Source organism: Malaclemys terrapin, chromosome 11 (assembly GCF_027887155.1).
Source record: "Malaclemys terrapin pileata isolate rMalTer1 chromosome 11, rMalTer1.hap1, whole genome shotgun sequence".
In the NCBI taxonomy this organism is placed as follows: Eukaryota; Metazoa; Chordata; order Testudines; family Emydidae; genus Malaclemys; species Malaclemys terrapin.
In genome coordinates this window covers 43547776-43562606 of record NC_071515.1, presented here as the reverse complement: position 1 = coordinate 43562606, position 14831 = coordinate 43547776, and the positions used below count along the sequence as shown (strand labels likewise).

Sequence of the window (14831 nt, the reverse complement as noted above, 5' to 3'; positions counted from 1 at the left end):
GCTGCAAAGATGGAAAGTCAGCCATAAACACATCTTGATTTTTGTCCCGAACTGCACATGACTTTTAAAAAGATTGCTCAAAAACAGCTTTTATTTCTTAATGTTTCTGAGTTTACTATAAAGCAGATATATTTTATCCAAGATTAACTTGTGCTGTAAATTTGTTTCATAGCTTTGATAAAATTCTGTCAATTATTTTGATATGGCTCAGGTATGAGAGTCATTTCAGCTATACATATGCCTCCTTTCATTGTTCAACAATATTTTGTCAATTAAAAGAATAAAAAAATAAATAAAACTTCTTTCTAAAAATGGTCCACAATTATTATAGTAAGGATTTCCAGATCAGATTTTCCCAATTTACAAGCGGATTACAGTTAACCTTTAATTCTGTCCCTATCTATCATCAACTTTTTTCCAATTTACCTTCAGTAGTTTTAAGTATGCAAATACATTGGAATTTCCCACTTCCTTTGTATACAAAATTCCTGTGGTTGAATATGCAAATCAGATATTTGACCAGACAATGATCAGCTTGATGCTAAACTGGTCACTTTCACGTTTAAATAGCCATTTGTATGCACAGTCATGGCAAATGTGTGCCTAAGGAAGGCAAACGATGCATTCCTACAGCATTTTAAAATCAAGCCCTTGTTTTGGACTGATTTTTCAAATTAAGTGTCTGACTAATTGCATTACTTTTCATATACTTTTTGCTTTGGCAAACTGCTAAAAAACAATAGAATATCATCTTGGGCTGGAAAACAGTATCCTGGTTGGCAAACAAATGCAAAATGCCTGTTGTCTCTCTCACCTATATGTACAACCTATATATACCTAGACTGCTCAGTTGTATAGCTTTAGACATAAACCTTGTATGCTGGGACAGCTCAGACGGTAACTTTTCACTGCACATCTGAAATGACAGTGTTTCTAACCAATAAGCGAGATAGAAACGATTTAGGTTATCAACTAGTTTTCATACGGTGATACTTACCACAGATATATCTACTGTACTTACGTAGTGCACACACTTCAAATTTTGCTTTTTATTTGTTATGAAGATTTTTTTAGATATTTCCTTTAAATAACATGCATATCCACAAAGATTTTTGCTTGTGAATGTCCTTAGGTTTTATATAAAAAAGATAAAGTTGTCAAAGAAAAGTACTGGTTTTAAAATTTGCCCCTTAGTGACTAGTATAAAGCCCCAGAAGGTGTCAATCTCAGAGGCAAGATTAAAGCTCAGGAGTTTAGCTCTCAGTTCTGTGCTTTAGCCATTAAACGACCCCGTTCTCTCTAGAGGAGTGTTCATGAAACTAAAAGACCACTGGATAGAGTTAGAGATACTGTTGAAGCGGCAATCAGCAAGCATCTCTTTACATCAGTCAGCATGCCTCACTGTGGATTTGCAGGATCGATGCTATTTTCTTGGTCATTTAAAAATGGTATCAGCTACAACTAGACCTGTTATGTTTGGGATCCGGCTGGAAACCGTGTGATTTGAAAGCAACAAGAGTGATGAATTTACTGATGAATGGTAAAAATAATCATTTTACCAGTGTTTACAATGCTTTGTGCTGAGCTCCAGGCCAAAACTTGTGAGAGAGCTCTAAATATGAATTACATAAGGCCTTTTCATTTTCAAAAGGGACGACGGAATTGAACTAGCATAACTGAACATATGAATCTCACTAACTCCTACTTCTCTTTGAGATATTAAGCATTATTATATTACATATAAAAAACTTAGCACTACACTGCCATGCACAGGATGGATGATACTCTGGGAATGAATCGGGGCTGTGCAGTAAGGGAGACGGCCATCTGCAGGACACTTGTTTCATTTGTTGTAGAATTTGAAAGGTGTTAGAGAAAAGAACTAAACGAATAAATGATATTTTGGTTTGGTGGCCAAATCAAGAAGAAGTTGTTTAGTTTCTAACCAAAACTGACTTTTGTTTTTCTCACTAAAATAAAATTAAATAAAATTCAGTTTTGGTCAAATGAAACATTTTCTTTGAGTCAAAACAAAAATTTCAGTTTTTCATTTTGTTTTGATAAATTTTAGATAGTTTTCACCCTTTTGGGGATCTATTAAAATACAGTTACATTTATAAATGAAACATTTCAAAACAAAAAGTCAAACCAGCTCATTTAGAAAATGTCAAAATGAACCATTTCAATTTCTTTAAAATAATCCCTCATTTTGTAATTGGCCAAAACTATTTGCCAAAATTTGACCTGAATTCATAAGTAGTTTTTTGGTCTCCCTGAAACCACATTTTTGGGCAAATTTGCTATTCAGTCAAAAAAGTCACTCAACTGTATTAGTGAATGAGGCAGGAAGAGGAAGGTTAGTCTTATGGTTAAGGAAAATTAATGCCACTCTGAAAACCTGGATTCTATTTCTGCCACTGTGCCATATTGGGGAAATCACTTAAACCAGACTTTTAACATGTAGCTACTAACCTTTTGTTTCCCTCATTTTCTGGGGTCTGACTTGTGGAAGTCCTGAACTCTCACAGCTATAGGTATAGCTGAATGTCAATGGGAACTGTGCTCTGAACAAATAAAATGCGAAATTCTCTGAAAAAAAATCAGGCCATGGTCATCTCAGATTAGGCAATATCTTAAACTCTCTGTGGCTCAGTTCCCCCTCTGTAAAATGGGAATAATATGAAAGCTGCTTGGGAACTTTTCAACTATTATTATTATTATTTGAAAGTGACAATTCTCTTCCCCTCCCCTCCATATACACCCCTTGGGAAATAGGAGATCCAGGTTGGAGTCTGAATCATACACAGTAAGAATCTGGGTCTGTTAATCATTTGACAAGATTAAAAAAAACTGGCAAAATAACATTGTCTTCTAACCACATTTTCAGAAGTGGCTGAACTATTAAAAAAGTTCATACTGAGGCAGATACTGTGCGTGGAAAATTTCATCCTAGATGGTTAAAGTTTGGTAAGTTATAGCAATTAAAAATAGGGTCTTATAATAGAAAGTGTCAGGCAACCTTAAGTCTGTGGCATGCTGCCTTATAACATTTTAAATTAATGAGATTCCTGGTCCAATGACAACAACAATATAGAAATGCTCTCAGATTATTTAATACAGGAAAGTAAGATCCTTTGTAAGAATAAAATATACACTTGTTTTATGCTCTATACAGTTCAAAATGAAAAATCCCTTTGAAAGGAACGAATTGCTCAAAATATTTCTGTGACATTCCTATGCAAGATAAGAATTAGAGATGTGACAAAAATCTGATCTAGATAGGCTATGCACATGCAACTCCAGCCTTTTTAGAATCATTCGGATTGTGATCCCCGAATCAGTGCCATTTAATTAGTATTTAAATACGGGTACTGAAACTACATTACAATCCCAGATCCCTATCTATTATCCTGAGAGGTGATTACTTGGATTTGGCATCCAAACAATTCCAGAACAGTAAGTAGTGACAAACCCAACAACAACCACCAGCAACATGCATGTTATTGTGCAAAACAAGACGCCCACAATGCTAAGCCACATAAGGGGGTTGGGGGCCAAGTATGGTCACCAAACCACTATCGAAGTATTCAAGTTTACAAAAAAAGGTTCCAAAACTGACTTCCTCTGGGTTGTCCTAAAGTATTTTGTGTTATCTTTCTAATTAGTCCCTGATCTTGCAAGCCACTCTGTATGAGGAAATCTGTACAGAGTCCCAGTGACTTTAATATCACAGAACAATCTGCAGGATCAGGGCTTTGGATTAGCCGAGGACCATTTCTTTCTTTTCTTGCTCTGTTCAGACCTATACATCAGTGGATGTATAGATATGTACTTCATGATATAATTGCTGATGCTTCTTGCAAGATTGAAGCCAGCCAGATTCCACTGCTATCAAAACTAGACATGAAATGTAGAAATCAAATGATCTAAATTAAAATAATGCCGTAGATAACTGATTTTTGGGCTTCAAATGCCCAGTTCAAGAAAGTGAATACATATTAATTTTTCCAAATTCTATAGGTGCCTATCCATTTCTTCATGAAGAACACAATGGAGCTGCCTTTAACATGTCCATAAGGAGGTGGTGGAATTAGTTAAAAGAGAGAATACTGAGAAATTTAGGTCCCCTAAATTGGCCCTAATTTAAATTTATATTCTGGTGCTAAATGCCTAAATATCCATAAGAGAAAGAAAAACTGTTGCTAAGAAATTAAAATCATTTTTATAAGACCACAAATAGCATATGAGCTTCCTTTCGTAGTAATAGTTAACTAAGCAACCTTCCCAGAGATGTACTGATGATGCTCAGTGACCTGGATGGACAGTTCTGCAGTAATTTCCACATGGGTGGACTCTTGCCCCAGTACAGAGCTCCATGGACCTCACTGCAAAATCAAGGCCAAGGAAAAACAAACCAAAGGTCCAATCCTGCAGTCCTTTATAATCAGTGGAAGAATCTGAGTAAAAAACTGCTGGACTGGGCCCATAAAGACAGCAGAGGGAGTGAAAACTGCAGTTTGCCAAACGGAAAGGAACACAACTGTACGGAAGGATATTATATTTTCAAACTTCTAAGACTGTATTCTAAACAATCACAATGCATAGTAATAAAGTAATTGGCAGTGTCCTTTTAACACACCTGCCACTTTCAAAATACAAGCTGCTAAATCCCAGGTGTTTCAAAAACAAATATAAGAAGGTAAATCTACTAAAAAGTGTATTATGCAATATACTGAAAAATATACAATATACCTTATAGGAAATCTACTTTCTGGCCAGACTACAAAATTTTAATTGGATCAAGGTTACCACTGTGGCTATCAGACAGTGTTAAAAACATGTTTTTATTAGTGTCAGCTGAGAAGATAAAGTGGAGGGGTAGATCAAAAAGCTCATCATGAGTGTGATTGCAACCAAAAGCTAGCTTCTAGTAGTAGCCTTCTACACATGCAACACTAGTGCCATGATCTCAGCAAGGAATCACAGTATTGCTGAATAATGTGAAAACCTTGACTTCACTTATGCGCAGAGATATCCTTTATTTTTCACTGCAAATGTATTTCATATTTAAATTAATCCCCTAGCAAATGGAATTACATTTACATACATAGGGGGTGAATAGAAGATGAGCCTGGGCTGCCCTTTTACCTACAGTATTTCCCTATTCAGGGCTATTGATCCAGACATTTTTGTTTTTATTTAGCCCTTCACTGACTGTTTTGTTCCTTTACAACCCAAAAGCCAGTGAACACAATAGTTCAATTACAAATCTTGCAAAGCTTCATTGAATCACCAGTTGGAAGTGATCACAGCTATAGGATACATCAACAGTAATAAAGCTTTAAGACAAAATTTATGTGAAGTATTTCAGCTAAAATGTTTGTAGTGCAGTTAATAGCTAGAACCTTGGACTATTTTCAGATGAAATATACACAAACAGTGATCCATTCCCCTAAGGCTCTCTGTATGTTGCTACCCAAGACGACATTGATTTCTCCCCTTGCCAGTGTTTCTGTCCCCCGCACACTTTCTTTACAAAATGTTTATTTTTTTCCTTTATATTTCTAGGACTGGCCAAATTTGTACTAAAAAAAAAAAAAAAGAACTATAACCAGTCAAGAAGCTGAGCTGCATGCCTGCACCTTGATAAAGTTTGGATCGATTCAGAATTAGTCTCGCTCTTATTTCTGCTACTCAAAAGGTTGCTTCATTGCACCTTCTCGTCCGTGACCCCTTAACTTGGATGCATGAATCCTCTAGCTCCTTGGGAAAGGGGGGAGAAGTGTTGGGAATTCTTGTGATTTTATGTGATGATTTTCAGCTTTCCACGGGCGTGCTCCAATGCCCCACCCTCACCCCACCTCTTCCCACCCCTGCTCCTCCCCTTCCCCCCCGTGCCTCCCGCCCCTGCCAAACAGCTAATTGGCGGCGGGTGAGAGGCACTGGGGGGGGGGGGAGGAGCTGATCAGCTGGTGGCAGGTGCATGCCAAGCACCCATTATTTTTTTTCTGTGGGTGCTCCAGCCCAAGAGCATCCACGGAGTTGGCACCTACGAGTCTCATGATATTTTGTGTTTTCTTAAAGTTCCAGGTGCTTGAAGCACAAGAATCTCAGCTTTCATGTGACTCAAGTGCACTTTACAACTTCAGAAGCCAGCCAGAAGACAAATGAAAAAGAACCCACTTAAAACAACAAAAAAACCCTGATTTTTAAGCCAGTTTCATGATTTCAGGGGCCCTGGCCTAATGATTTTTGAATGCTTGACATGGCCAAGACTGAGACTGCCAAGCATTTCCTTAAGCTCTGAAGATCCTGTTGCTTTATAGGAATTATTCCTACTGGACCCTGCATTCTTGTTGGATGCAGTAGGCTACATGAGGCCTCCCAAATCTTCCTACAGTTTTCCTACAGCTCCTGTGAGGCAATGGGCTTTCTGTAGCTGACGTAGTCAGAATTGCCACTAGTGCATGCCCACGAACTTGCAGTTCCACTGGGGAGTGACAGGGCTGCCTGAAAACACTGTTTTAATGGAGAAGTTCCCTCATGATCTCCAGGTGCTCTGGAGGTAAGCATGCAGCCAGCCACATGCTTAGATGAGGCCCAAGTGATCTCCTGCTGAGGATAGGGCTATTTCCTCTTTAAACTGGGCTCTATTATAAGAGTGACACAAAGTTCTCAGTTACATCTCCAATCACGAAACCCTACAGCATGCAAAAACGGAACTGGAAACTTGCCTTGGGCCTTGCTTAGAAGCCATAAGACTTTAAAATAATACATTTGGGGTTCTTTCTATTTGCCTTCAGGTCACACTGATCACAATTTCAAGCTTCACTCCACAGCGATTAGGGCTGAAACATACTTCTTTTTTTAATGAGAAGCTGAGACTATCACCAATCACAGAACTCAAATACATGGGCGTTTAACAAATACACCAAATATTGCAGGACACAATGAAATCATGAGAGTTGGTAGGACTGATAGGGAGTGGCACATGGGGCCCAAAGACCCGCTGGCAGTGGGAGAATGGACTCATGGTTGCTGGTTTATCGCTGTTATTGTGTAGGAGGAATCAGATATTTTCACATTAGCTTTTCTTGCTCCCGGTTGAAAGGAATATAAAGACAATAATTGAATTTATGATAGATGGACCCAATAACCAAACTGGTCACTTAACATTGGACGCTGAGGACAATTCAAGTAAGATGACGAGCCAAAAGTGAGTACGCATCCATCCTGAACCCTCTCTTCTGGCCTTCAAACAACCCCCCAATCTCTCCAAGCTCCTCATCAGAAGCAAGCTTCCCACTGACCAGGACACACCAATTCAAAGTCGCCCCAGACTCTGCCAGAACACCCACCCACACCAGTGGCCCGGCCAGTATGGTCAGCTATGTAGTACCAGACCATATCGGCTTACTTTTACTTCTGTATGTGGGTGAAACGAGACAATCACTATATACTTGAACAAACTCACATAGGAAAAAGATAAGAGACAAAAACACCTTATCACCTGTGGGTGAACATTTTTCACAAAGTGATCACTCTGTTTCTGACTTATCAGTCCTCATTTTCAAAGGAAACCTGCACAACACTTTCAAAAGACAAGCCTGGGAGCTTAACTTTGTAAAACACTAAAAATCATGGGACTGAATAGAGACATTGGATTTATGGCTTGTTATGATGTAACAATGTATCTATAAGCCACTAATAACCCCACCAGCTGCCTTCCGACCCCCACCCCACGACTTTCCCCCGCTATGACCGGAGAGATATTAATGCACCATTTCACCTTGAATGATCCCTTGAAGTATGTGTTAACTATTTATGCTAAACAATCTGTTCCACTTTGTATTGAGCTGTGACATGGAGTACATTTCCCAGACCTGAAGAAGAGCTCTGTGTAAATTTGAAAGCTTGTCTCTCTCACCAACAGAAGTTGGTCCAATAGAGTGACAAGGTGGGTGAGATATCTTAAGAAGCCTAAATTGAGGCAGGAACTGACCAAGGCCTGTACAACCTCCCTACCTGTTCGACAGATGGTCAATTTAATCCCCCTCTTTATTGTAAATGTATGGGCCTGAAAGTAGAAAGTGCTTTTAAAATGTAACCCATTACCAGTATGATGGGAGACTCAAACCTGTGCATATACAACAGCAAACAGAGCTGCTAAAATGTTACTGTGCAAATACATAGATGGAGTGTGGTTCTTAGATTGTTTTCCCAATAATGTTACAAGTGTTACTCAGAAATATAGCTCCATTATTTAAAATCCTTACCAAGAGATCGCTTTCCATATGACACATTTTCTTTGCTTGGCAAGCCATCTGATCTTTGTTTTGGGATGCAGCTTAAATGTATTACATAGTACTAGATAGCTGGCAGCTGCTATTGTTCTATCTATCCACCTGTGCATAAACACACATCTCTCTGCCTCCATTGTATATGCCTGTTATAGAACACACACACACACACACACACACACACACACACATATTCAGGAAGACACTTAAGCCATGCTTAACTTCAAAGCACTTTAAGCATATATTGTCAATGAGTCACATACTTAAATGCTTTTCCAAATAGGAATGGACATTCTTATATGCTTTGCTAATTGAGCTCTAAATGTATATATACACACACCTCCAGTTACAGCACTTATGCATAGTTACTTTTCATACACTGATGCCAAAGATACCCAATGGCTGATCATCTATAACACTGAAATCTAAGAGTTACCAATGGTCTCATAAGAGGCAGCTCACTGTTTCTGTCCATTTTGCACATCACTTTTCATTTTAGAGAGATTCTAATCTCAGATCCACAGCACCATCTACAAGTAGATGTGCTACTTGAAATATGCTGTGCTGCAGACAATTTATTTTATGTGCCAGAGCAAATATACGTGGCTGTGGACAATTTATTTTATGTACCAGAGCAGCTTGAGTATCTGCCCATAGTGTTTGAGTCTCCCCAGCAGCAGAGAGGCAGAGATACTTCAAAGAATGGCAGCATATTATGCCACATCAAGCAACTGCAAAGCACAACCAATTGCTAGAGTAGGGAAAGAGGAGTGAGGGAAGTCTGGGGTGTGTTTGAGTACAATCAGATGATGAAAGCAAGGAGGTGGGGGTTTTATGGTAAATATATTTTAAAGTGAAACATTCCCTCCCCCCAACATTTTGAAATGGATTTAACACTGATGAAAGGTGCCAGATGATTAGGTTTTATTTATAAAGTGGCACAGGTGTGAAGGGGTTTTACCAATGAAAAAATTCAATTTATGCAGCTAACACAATAAGTAACTACATGAAATTCGAAAGGGGAGGGGGAGTATTAGGTGACAAAAACAAACAAAACAAAAACAAAAAAGAGTTCTTAGGACAGGATTATTTTATACACCCATAAATTGATTTAAAAAAAAAAAATCCAAGTAGTTAACTTTTTTTTAAATAGTGTATCTTTTGTTTAAGAACCCTCCCTTGGAACACTTGATCTGTGATTACTGATGGATTTGAGGAAGGACCTGAATTTGGAGCAGGAAATCACTAGGTAAACAGGGGAAGGTAAGTTGAGCCAAGTATAGGGGCATCATAAAAGAAGGCCTGTGTCATAAGTTATTTCCAGAGGGAAAGTCATCCAGATTGACTAACATTCTCTGCAGGCCAGCTACAGCAGTGGCAGTGGCAAAAAATGAGAGGTTTTAGAAGCTTGGAAGCAGGGACTGGTTAATTTTTGTTTTTTAAATATATTGTAAGGGCAGTTGAGCCCTTAGATGGGGGAAACATGCTCTAGAACAGGGTTTTGTTTTTCAATCTGTAGGTTGGGACCCAAATTGGGTCACCAGAATGTTTCAAAGGGTTGCATGGTAGCTCCTGTGGCTCTTGTCCCATGGGGCTGGCTGGCCTCACCTCCCTGCTCCAGGTACTGCAACCTCTGCGGTCCCAGCACCACTCAGGTCTAGTCCAGCCCTCATGACGTTGGGAGTCCGGGTAAGCCAAATTTGAGGGAGTGGCACTGAAACCCCAAGAATCAGGTCACAACTCCAATCACATAAATTTGGTCCAGTCAGAGGGGCAGGGTCAAACCCTGAGTGGCACTGCAACCCCAGAGATTGCAATGATCGAGCAGAAAGTCAAACCTAGCCAGCCCCATAGCAGAGGAGCTGCAGGAGCCACCACTGGGGCTGGAGCCGACCAAAACCACCCCAAGGTCTCCATGTCCCCCACCACCCAGACTATTTACTGGGTTGTGACAGGCTGTAAACATTTACAAATGGGTCAGTGTAAGCTTGGGTCATTAACTAAAAGTCTTTTCGCCAGCTGTTGGTCTCTGAAGAACACGGTTTAAATCGAATATTTGATTCTCCCTAGCAGGTGGTACCTCTCTGGAAGTGTTCTAACCCAAGTGATTTGCCTTAACCATCCCCATGAGACTACCCCTATGTTCACCCTTTTATAGGACTATTATATATCTTGTACAAAGTATGCTTTGTGAGGTATCATTGAAAACTCAACTTACTGATCATTATTGTCCTGAAAAAGTACATTTGGCAACATTATATGTAAAATAATAAGATTTTACTGTACGTTACTAAAATACATTAGAAATCTGGAGAGCAGTCACAAACCAGTTCTCCAGAGACAAAAGCCGACGCCCCAGCCAGGTGGCAACACAATCAAATGGACCATCACCTGGTTAAGTCGCCATTCTTTGGCAGGAAAAAGGATGTGGGAAAAAAATCTACATCTTGACAAAAGAACAGCTGGGGGTTCCCATCCACACACATGTTCTGTCTTCTGAACCTCAGCTGGAGATGGTTCTCAAAGAAGAGAAAAAACACATAAGAAGGAAGAGCGAACACCCAAAATCATCTCTCCCTTCATCTCTACTCACGACATCAACACCACCTGAAGAAAAAAGGAAGTATCATTGGACTGGGGAGGGATCCGGACTGAGAGGAATTCAGCTGGAATATGCTGTGAGATACTGCATTGCTTTGAATTCACTTAGCATGTTAAGTTAGGCAATAGTTGTGTTTGACTTATTTTCTTGTAAACAATTCTGACTTTTATGCCTCATTACCTGTAATCACTTAAAATCTTTTTGTAGTTAATAAATTTGTTTTATTGTTTTATCTAAGCCAGTGTGCTTGAACTGAAGTGTTAGGGAAAATCCATTTGGGATAACAGGATCTGTGTGGATCATTTTCTGTTAATTAAATGACAGACTTTCTATGAGCTTGTATCATCCAGGAGGGTGCAGGACAGTACAAGAAATACATTTCTGGGGGAAAGTCTGAGACTGGGAATTTGCTGGTGTTACTCTGCAGTGTAATTCAAGAGTGTCTGGCTATAGCACTGATAGTGTATAACTGGGAGTAATTTACATGCTGGAGGCTGGGTATGAGCACACCAGGAGTGGTAGCTCTCATAGCAAAGCAATGTAAAAGGCACCCCAGGGTGGAAAATTGAGGGGATACAGCTATTCATCAGTCCAGATTGTACCCTGGATAATGTCACAATTCCCTACTCTTTTCACTTCCTGGAAGAGCTGTGGTAACCCTCCCTCTGTGAAATTCATACCATCTCTGGCCCACAATGATACATAAACCATTCATACACTTAATACAATATAGTCTCCCAAACAGGAGCAGCGGAAGCTGCCTCAAAGTGTGGGGAGGGGCTCACCAGTGCCTGAACCATGGCCCACCCTACCCCTCACCTCCTCTAGCTCCCTCCCCCCACTCACTCCTCTCCCCGCCATAGCTCACCCTCACAGCTATGTGATGGGGCCATGGTTCCCTGGCCCTCCCTGTTGCAGCACCTCTGTTCCCAAAGATATTGCAGGAACTTGCCTTATCGGTCACACAGAGATAAACAATGAACTTTGACTCTTCAAAAACTCATTAATTAGCTCTCTGGATTTCCTTTAATGAAGATTTAAGTACCCTCTTTTTAATCATACACAGTGCGGCTTGTTCTTGTTCTCAATAGAATTGTAATGATTTATTAATTAAAATTCAATAGCAGGGCGAGTATTGTTGTTTGTATCTTTTAATTAGTTTGGACTTTCAAAAAGTCTTTGGTACAGTTTCATATGGCAGCAGACTAGGTCTTGGACTGGACATGAGTGAAGTAAGAACTAGTTTAAAAACAGCATATCAAGAGCACTTCAAATAAGGGCTATTTTATGTGATGGAGATGAACTGAAAGTAGTATCTTAAAGAATTAGTAGTGCTCTACCTGTCTTTTCATTAAAAAAATAAGCTACAGCAGTGAATTCTTGTTTTGGTTGAACATAGAGCAAGCAGTGAACAAAATTACATACATAATACAAAACTCATGAAATAATAAAAAAACAAGTGCAAAATGACTAACTGAACCAGACGCTTTATGAGGTGAACTTGTCTCTAAATTCAGTATGTACAGGCAATAGAAAGAAAATGGGAATACATTAAAAAAGAAGAAATTGGAGACTAGACATGCAAAAAAGTTTTAATGAGACTGTAAAATATTATGATAAGCCTTTATTTAAAATATACACAGCCTTGGTCACACTGCAGTATATAAAAAAAAAGATTAAAAAGTTACTGAGACGTGGAACAGCGTAATTCGAATTCAAACAGTGATAAAGCTAGAGCAATGTGTAGAGCCCACTGAATATTTCATCACAGTAGTCCCAGTCCTGAAACCCTTAGTCTGGGCCCAATCTTACAAACCCCATGTGAATAATTCTTAGTCATAAGCCTAGTCCCTTTGACTTCAATAGGTCTATTCATGTGAGTATAGCCTGCAAGATCAGGCCTTCTCTCCTTACTGGGGCTAAACTTCCAATAAAATCAGTGGGAATTTTATCTGAGTAAATGTAACATGCTTGCCAAACGCATGTCAAGTCCCCCACTAACAGTAGCTAGGAGGAGCAAAACAGCCTACCCCTGTTGCCAGTTAAAGGGGCTACCTTTTGAGCTCAAGTGGCAGCACTGTTTTGGTAGTCAGGTGCCCTACTGACAACAGAGTAGGGGTCTGCATGGGGACTGCAGGACGGGGAGGTGAGCCCACTGTCAAGTCTATTATCCTCTCTCTGACAATATTTTAAAAGAAAAATGTGTTTGATGGTTCTCTCTGGTTTGAAGTGGCTTGTAACAGTGAGGGTCATTCCTCAAAAGGTTCAGGGTATGGAATTTGATAAAAATCTGTAAGTTCAGGTGCACAAAAGCTCATCTGAACGACACAAACATCTTGCATTTACAAAATGGGGCTGCAATTTGAAATCCTCTAGGAATAATATCTCTCCTGAGTGACACAAATTTCACTTCCAGTCCCAGCAGAAGTACCATGAGAACAAGTTTTCCTGCAGAAAGCACTCCTGTGAATATTTCAGAACTGCAAAGCAGGTTTGGTTCTAAAAATGAATGTAAGTTTCAGACAAAGTGGGGTGGCTTTTGGTTCTTACTCAGCTTGCCAGTCCCTAACTTTAAATAGCATAAATATGATCGTTCTTCCAGACTCCTTCAGTTTGCCTGGGAATATTTTTTTTACAAATCCTATTGAAGTGTCCTGGTTTGTTGCAGTATTTGGCACAACTGATCCTGCAGACCTTTTCTCATTGTAGAGCCAGTGTATAAGGCTCTAGAACAAATGCCTGTGCAGGATACCCATGAGCACAAAAAAAAAAAAAAAAAAAAAAGTTACATGTTAAGCATAGCTGTCTGTAGTGGTAAGTCTTGAGCTTCCTGAATGCCTGGGCCCTTATGTGGGAATTAAAAAAAAAAAAAAAAAAAATTGTGGAGAGTGGACTTGCCTTAAAACACAATCCTCCTCATTCTGATGAGGCACTTAGTTTTGCATTCCCCTCTTTTGCTATACTCCTGTTACTAGGCAGGAGTAACTTGGCAGCCATTCTGCAGAACACTCAGTAATGTAAGATGGGGTTCCCTTACACAACCTGTCCTGATCATCACTTTTTGTACTTTGTGCTCACATGCACAGTGCTCTGCGCCTCCACAGGGGAAGATTAAGCCTGATATTTTAAATGTAGGGCTTCAGAATCAGATGTCTAAGAGGACAAACATGGACACTTATTATACCCTTGGCGTTCAGGATGTCACTGGCAGGGCCGGCTCCAGGCACCAGCTTAACAAGCAGGTGCTTGGGGCGGCCAAGGGAGAGGGGCGGCACCTGCAGCAATTCGGGGGCGGCAGGTCCCTCATTCCCTCTAGGAGCGAAGGACCTGCCGCTGAACTGCCGCCGCCGATCGCAGCTTTTTTTTTTCCTTTTCCCCAATTGCTGCCATCGATCACGATTGTGGCTTTTTTTTTTTTTTTGCTTGGAGCAGCAGAAATGCTGGAGCTGGCCCTGGTCACTGGGATAGAAGAAACTAATGTAGAATGGATATTCTACATTCAGAATTGGATATTTTGTACCTGGCTCTATTTAGATCATAAAGTGCCAAATTCTGCCTCATATATTCCGCATGCTACCTGATTATCATTAGGGAAGTCAGTAGTCATTAATGCTCAGACCTGTTAAAAAAAACTTGTATACAAATGAACGAAAGTATTCAAAATCATGTCCTCAAACTTCACAGCTTTCTCCTTCTACAGTGTTCTGAAGGTTTTATTAGATACTGCACTCTTTTCAAAGGAGAGAAATTCAGAGGCAGGAGTTCAAAACTCTAGGTGCTAAAAGACACCTATAAAAATACTTTGTGTATACACTTTAGTAAACATTGCCTGATCCAGAGTAGGACCCCATTTTCATGCAATTCCTGTCAGCAAAAAAAACGGAAGAAAATGACTTGCTTGGTGGTCAAGAAAGAAAAGTAAAATTAAT

General features: G+C 39.7%; 1 protein-coding gene across 4 annotated transcripts in view; it reads left to right on the top strand.

Annotated features, from left to right (window-relative positions):
• Positions 1–14831, top strand: part of LOC128845301 (beta-1,3-galactosyltransferase 1) — a 372678-nt gene that overhangs the window by 220207 nt on the left and 137640 nt on the right. The window contains exon 1 of one of the 4 annotated variants that reach the window (XM_054043778.1): positions 9466–9563. The exons of the other annotated variants lie outside the window; for them this stretch is intronic. The gene's annotated coding sequence lies outside the window, so the exon portion shown is untranslated. Of the gene's footprint in view, positions 1–9465; positions 9564–14831 lie in introns of those variants that run through there. 4 annotated transcript variants of the gene reach the window in all.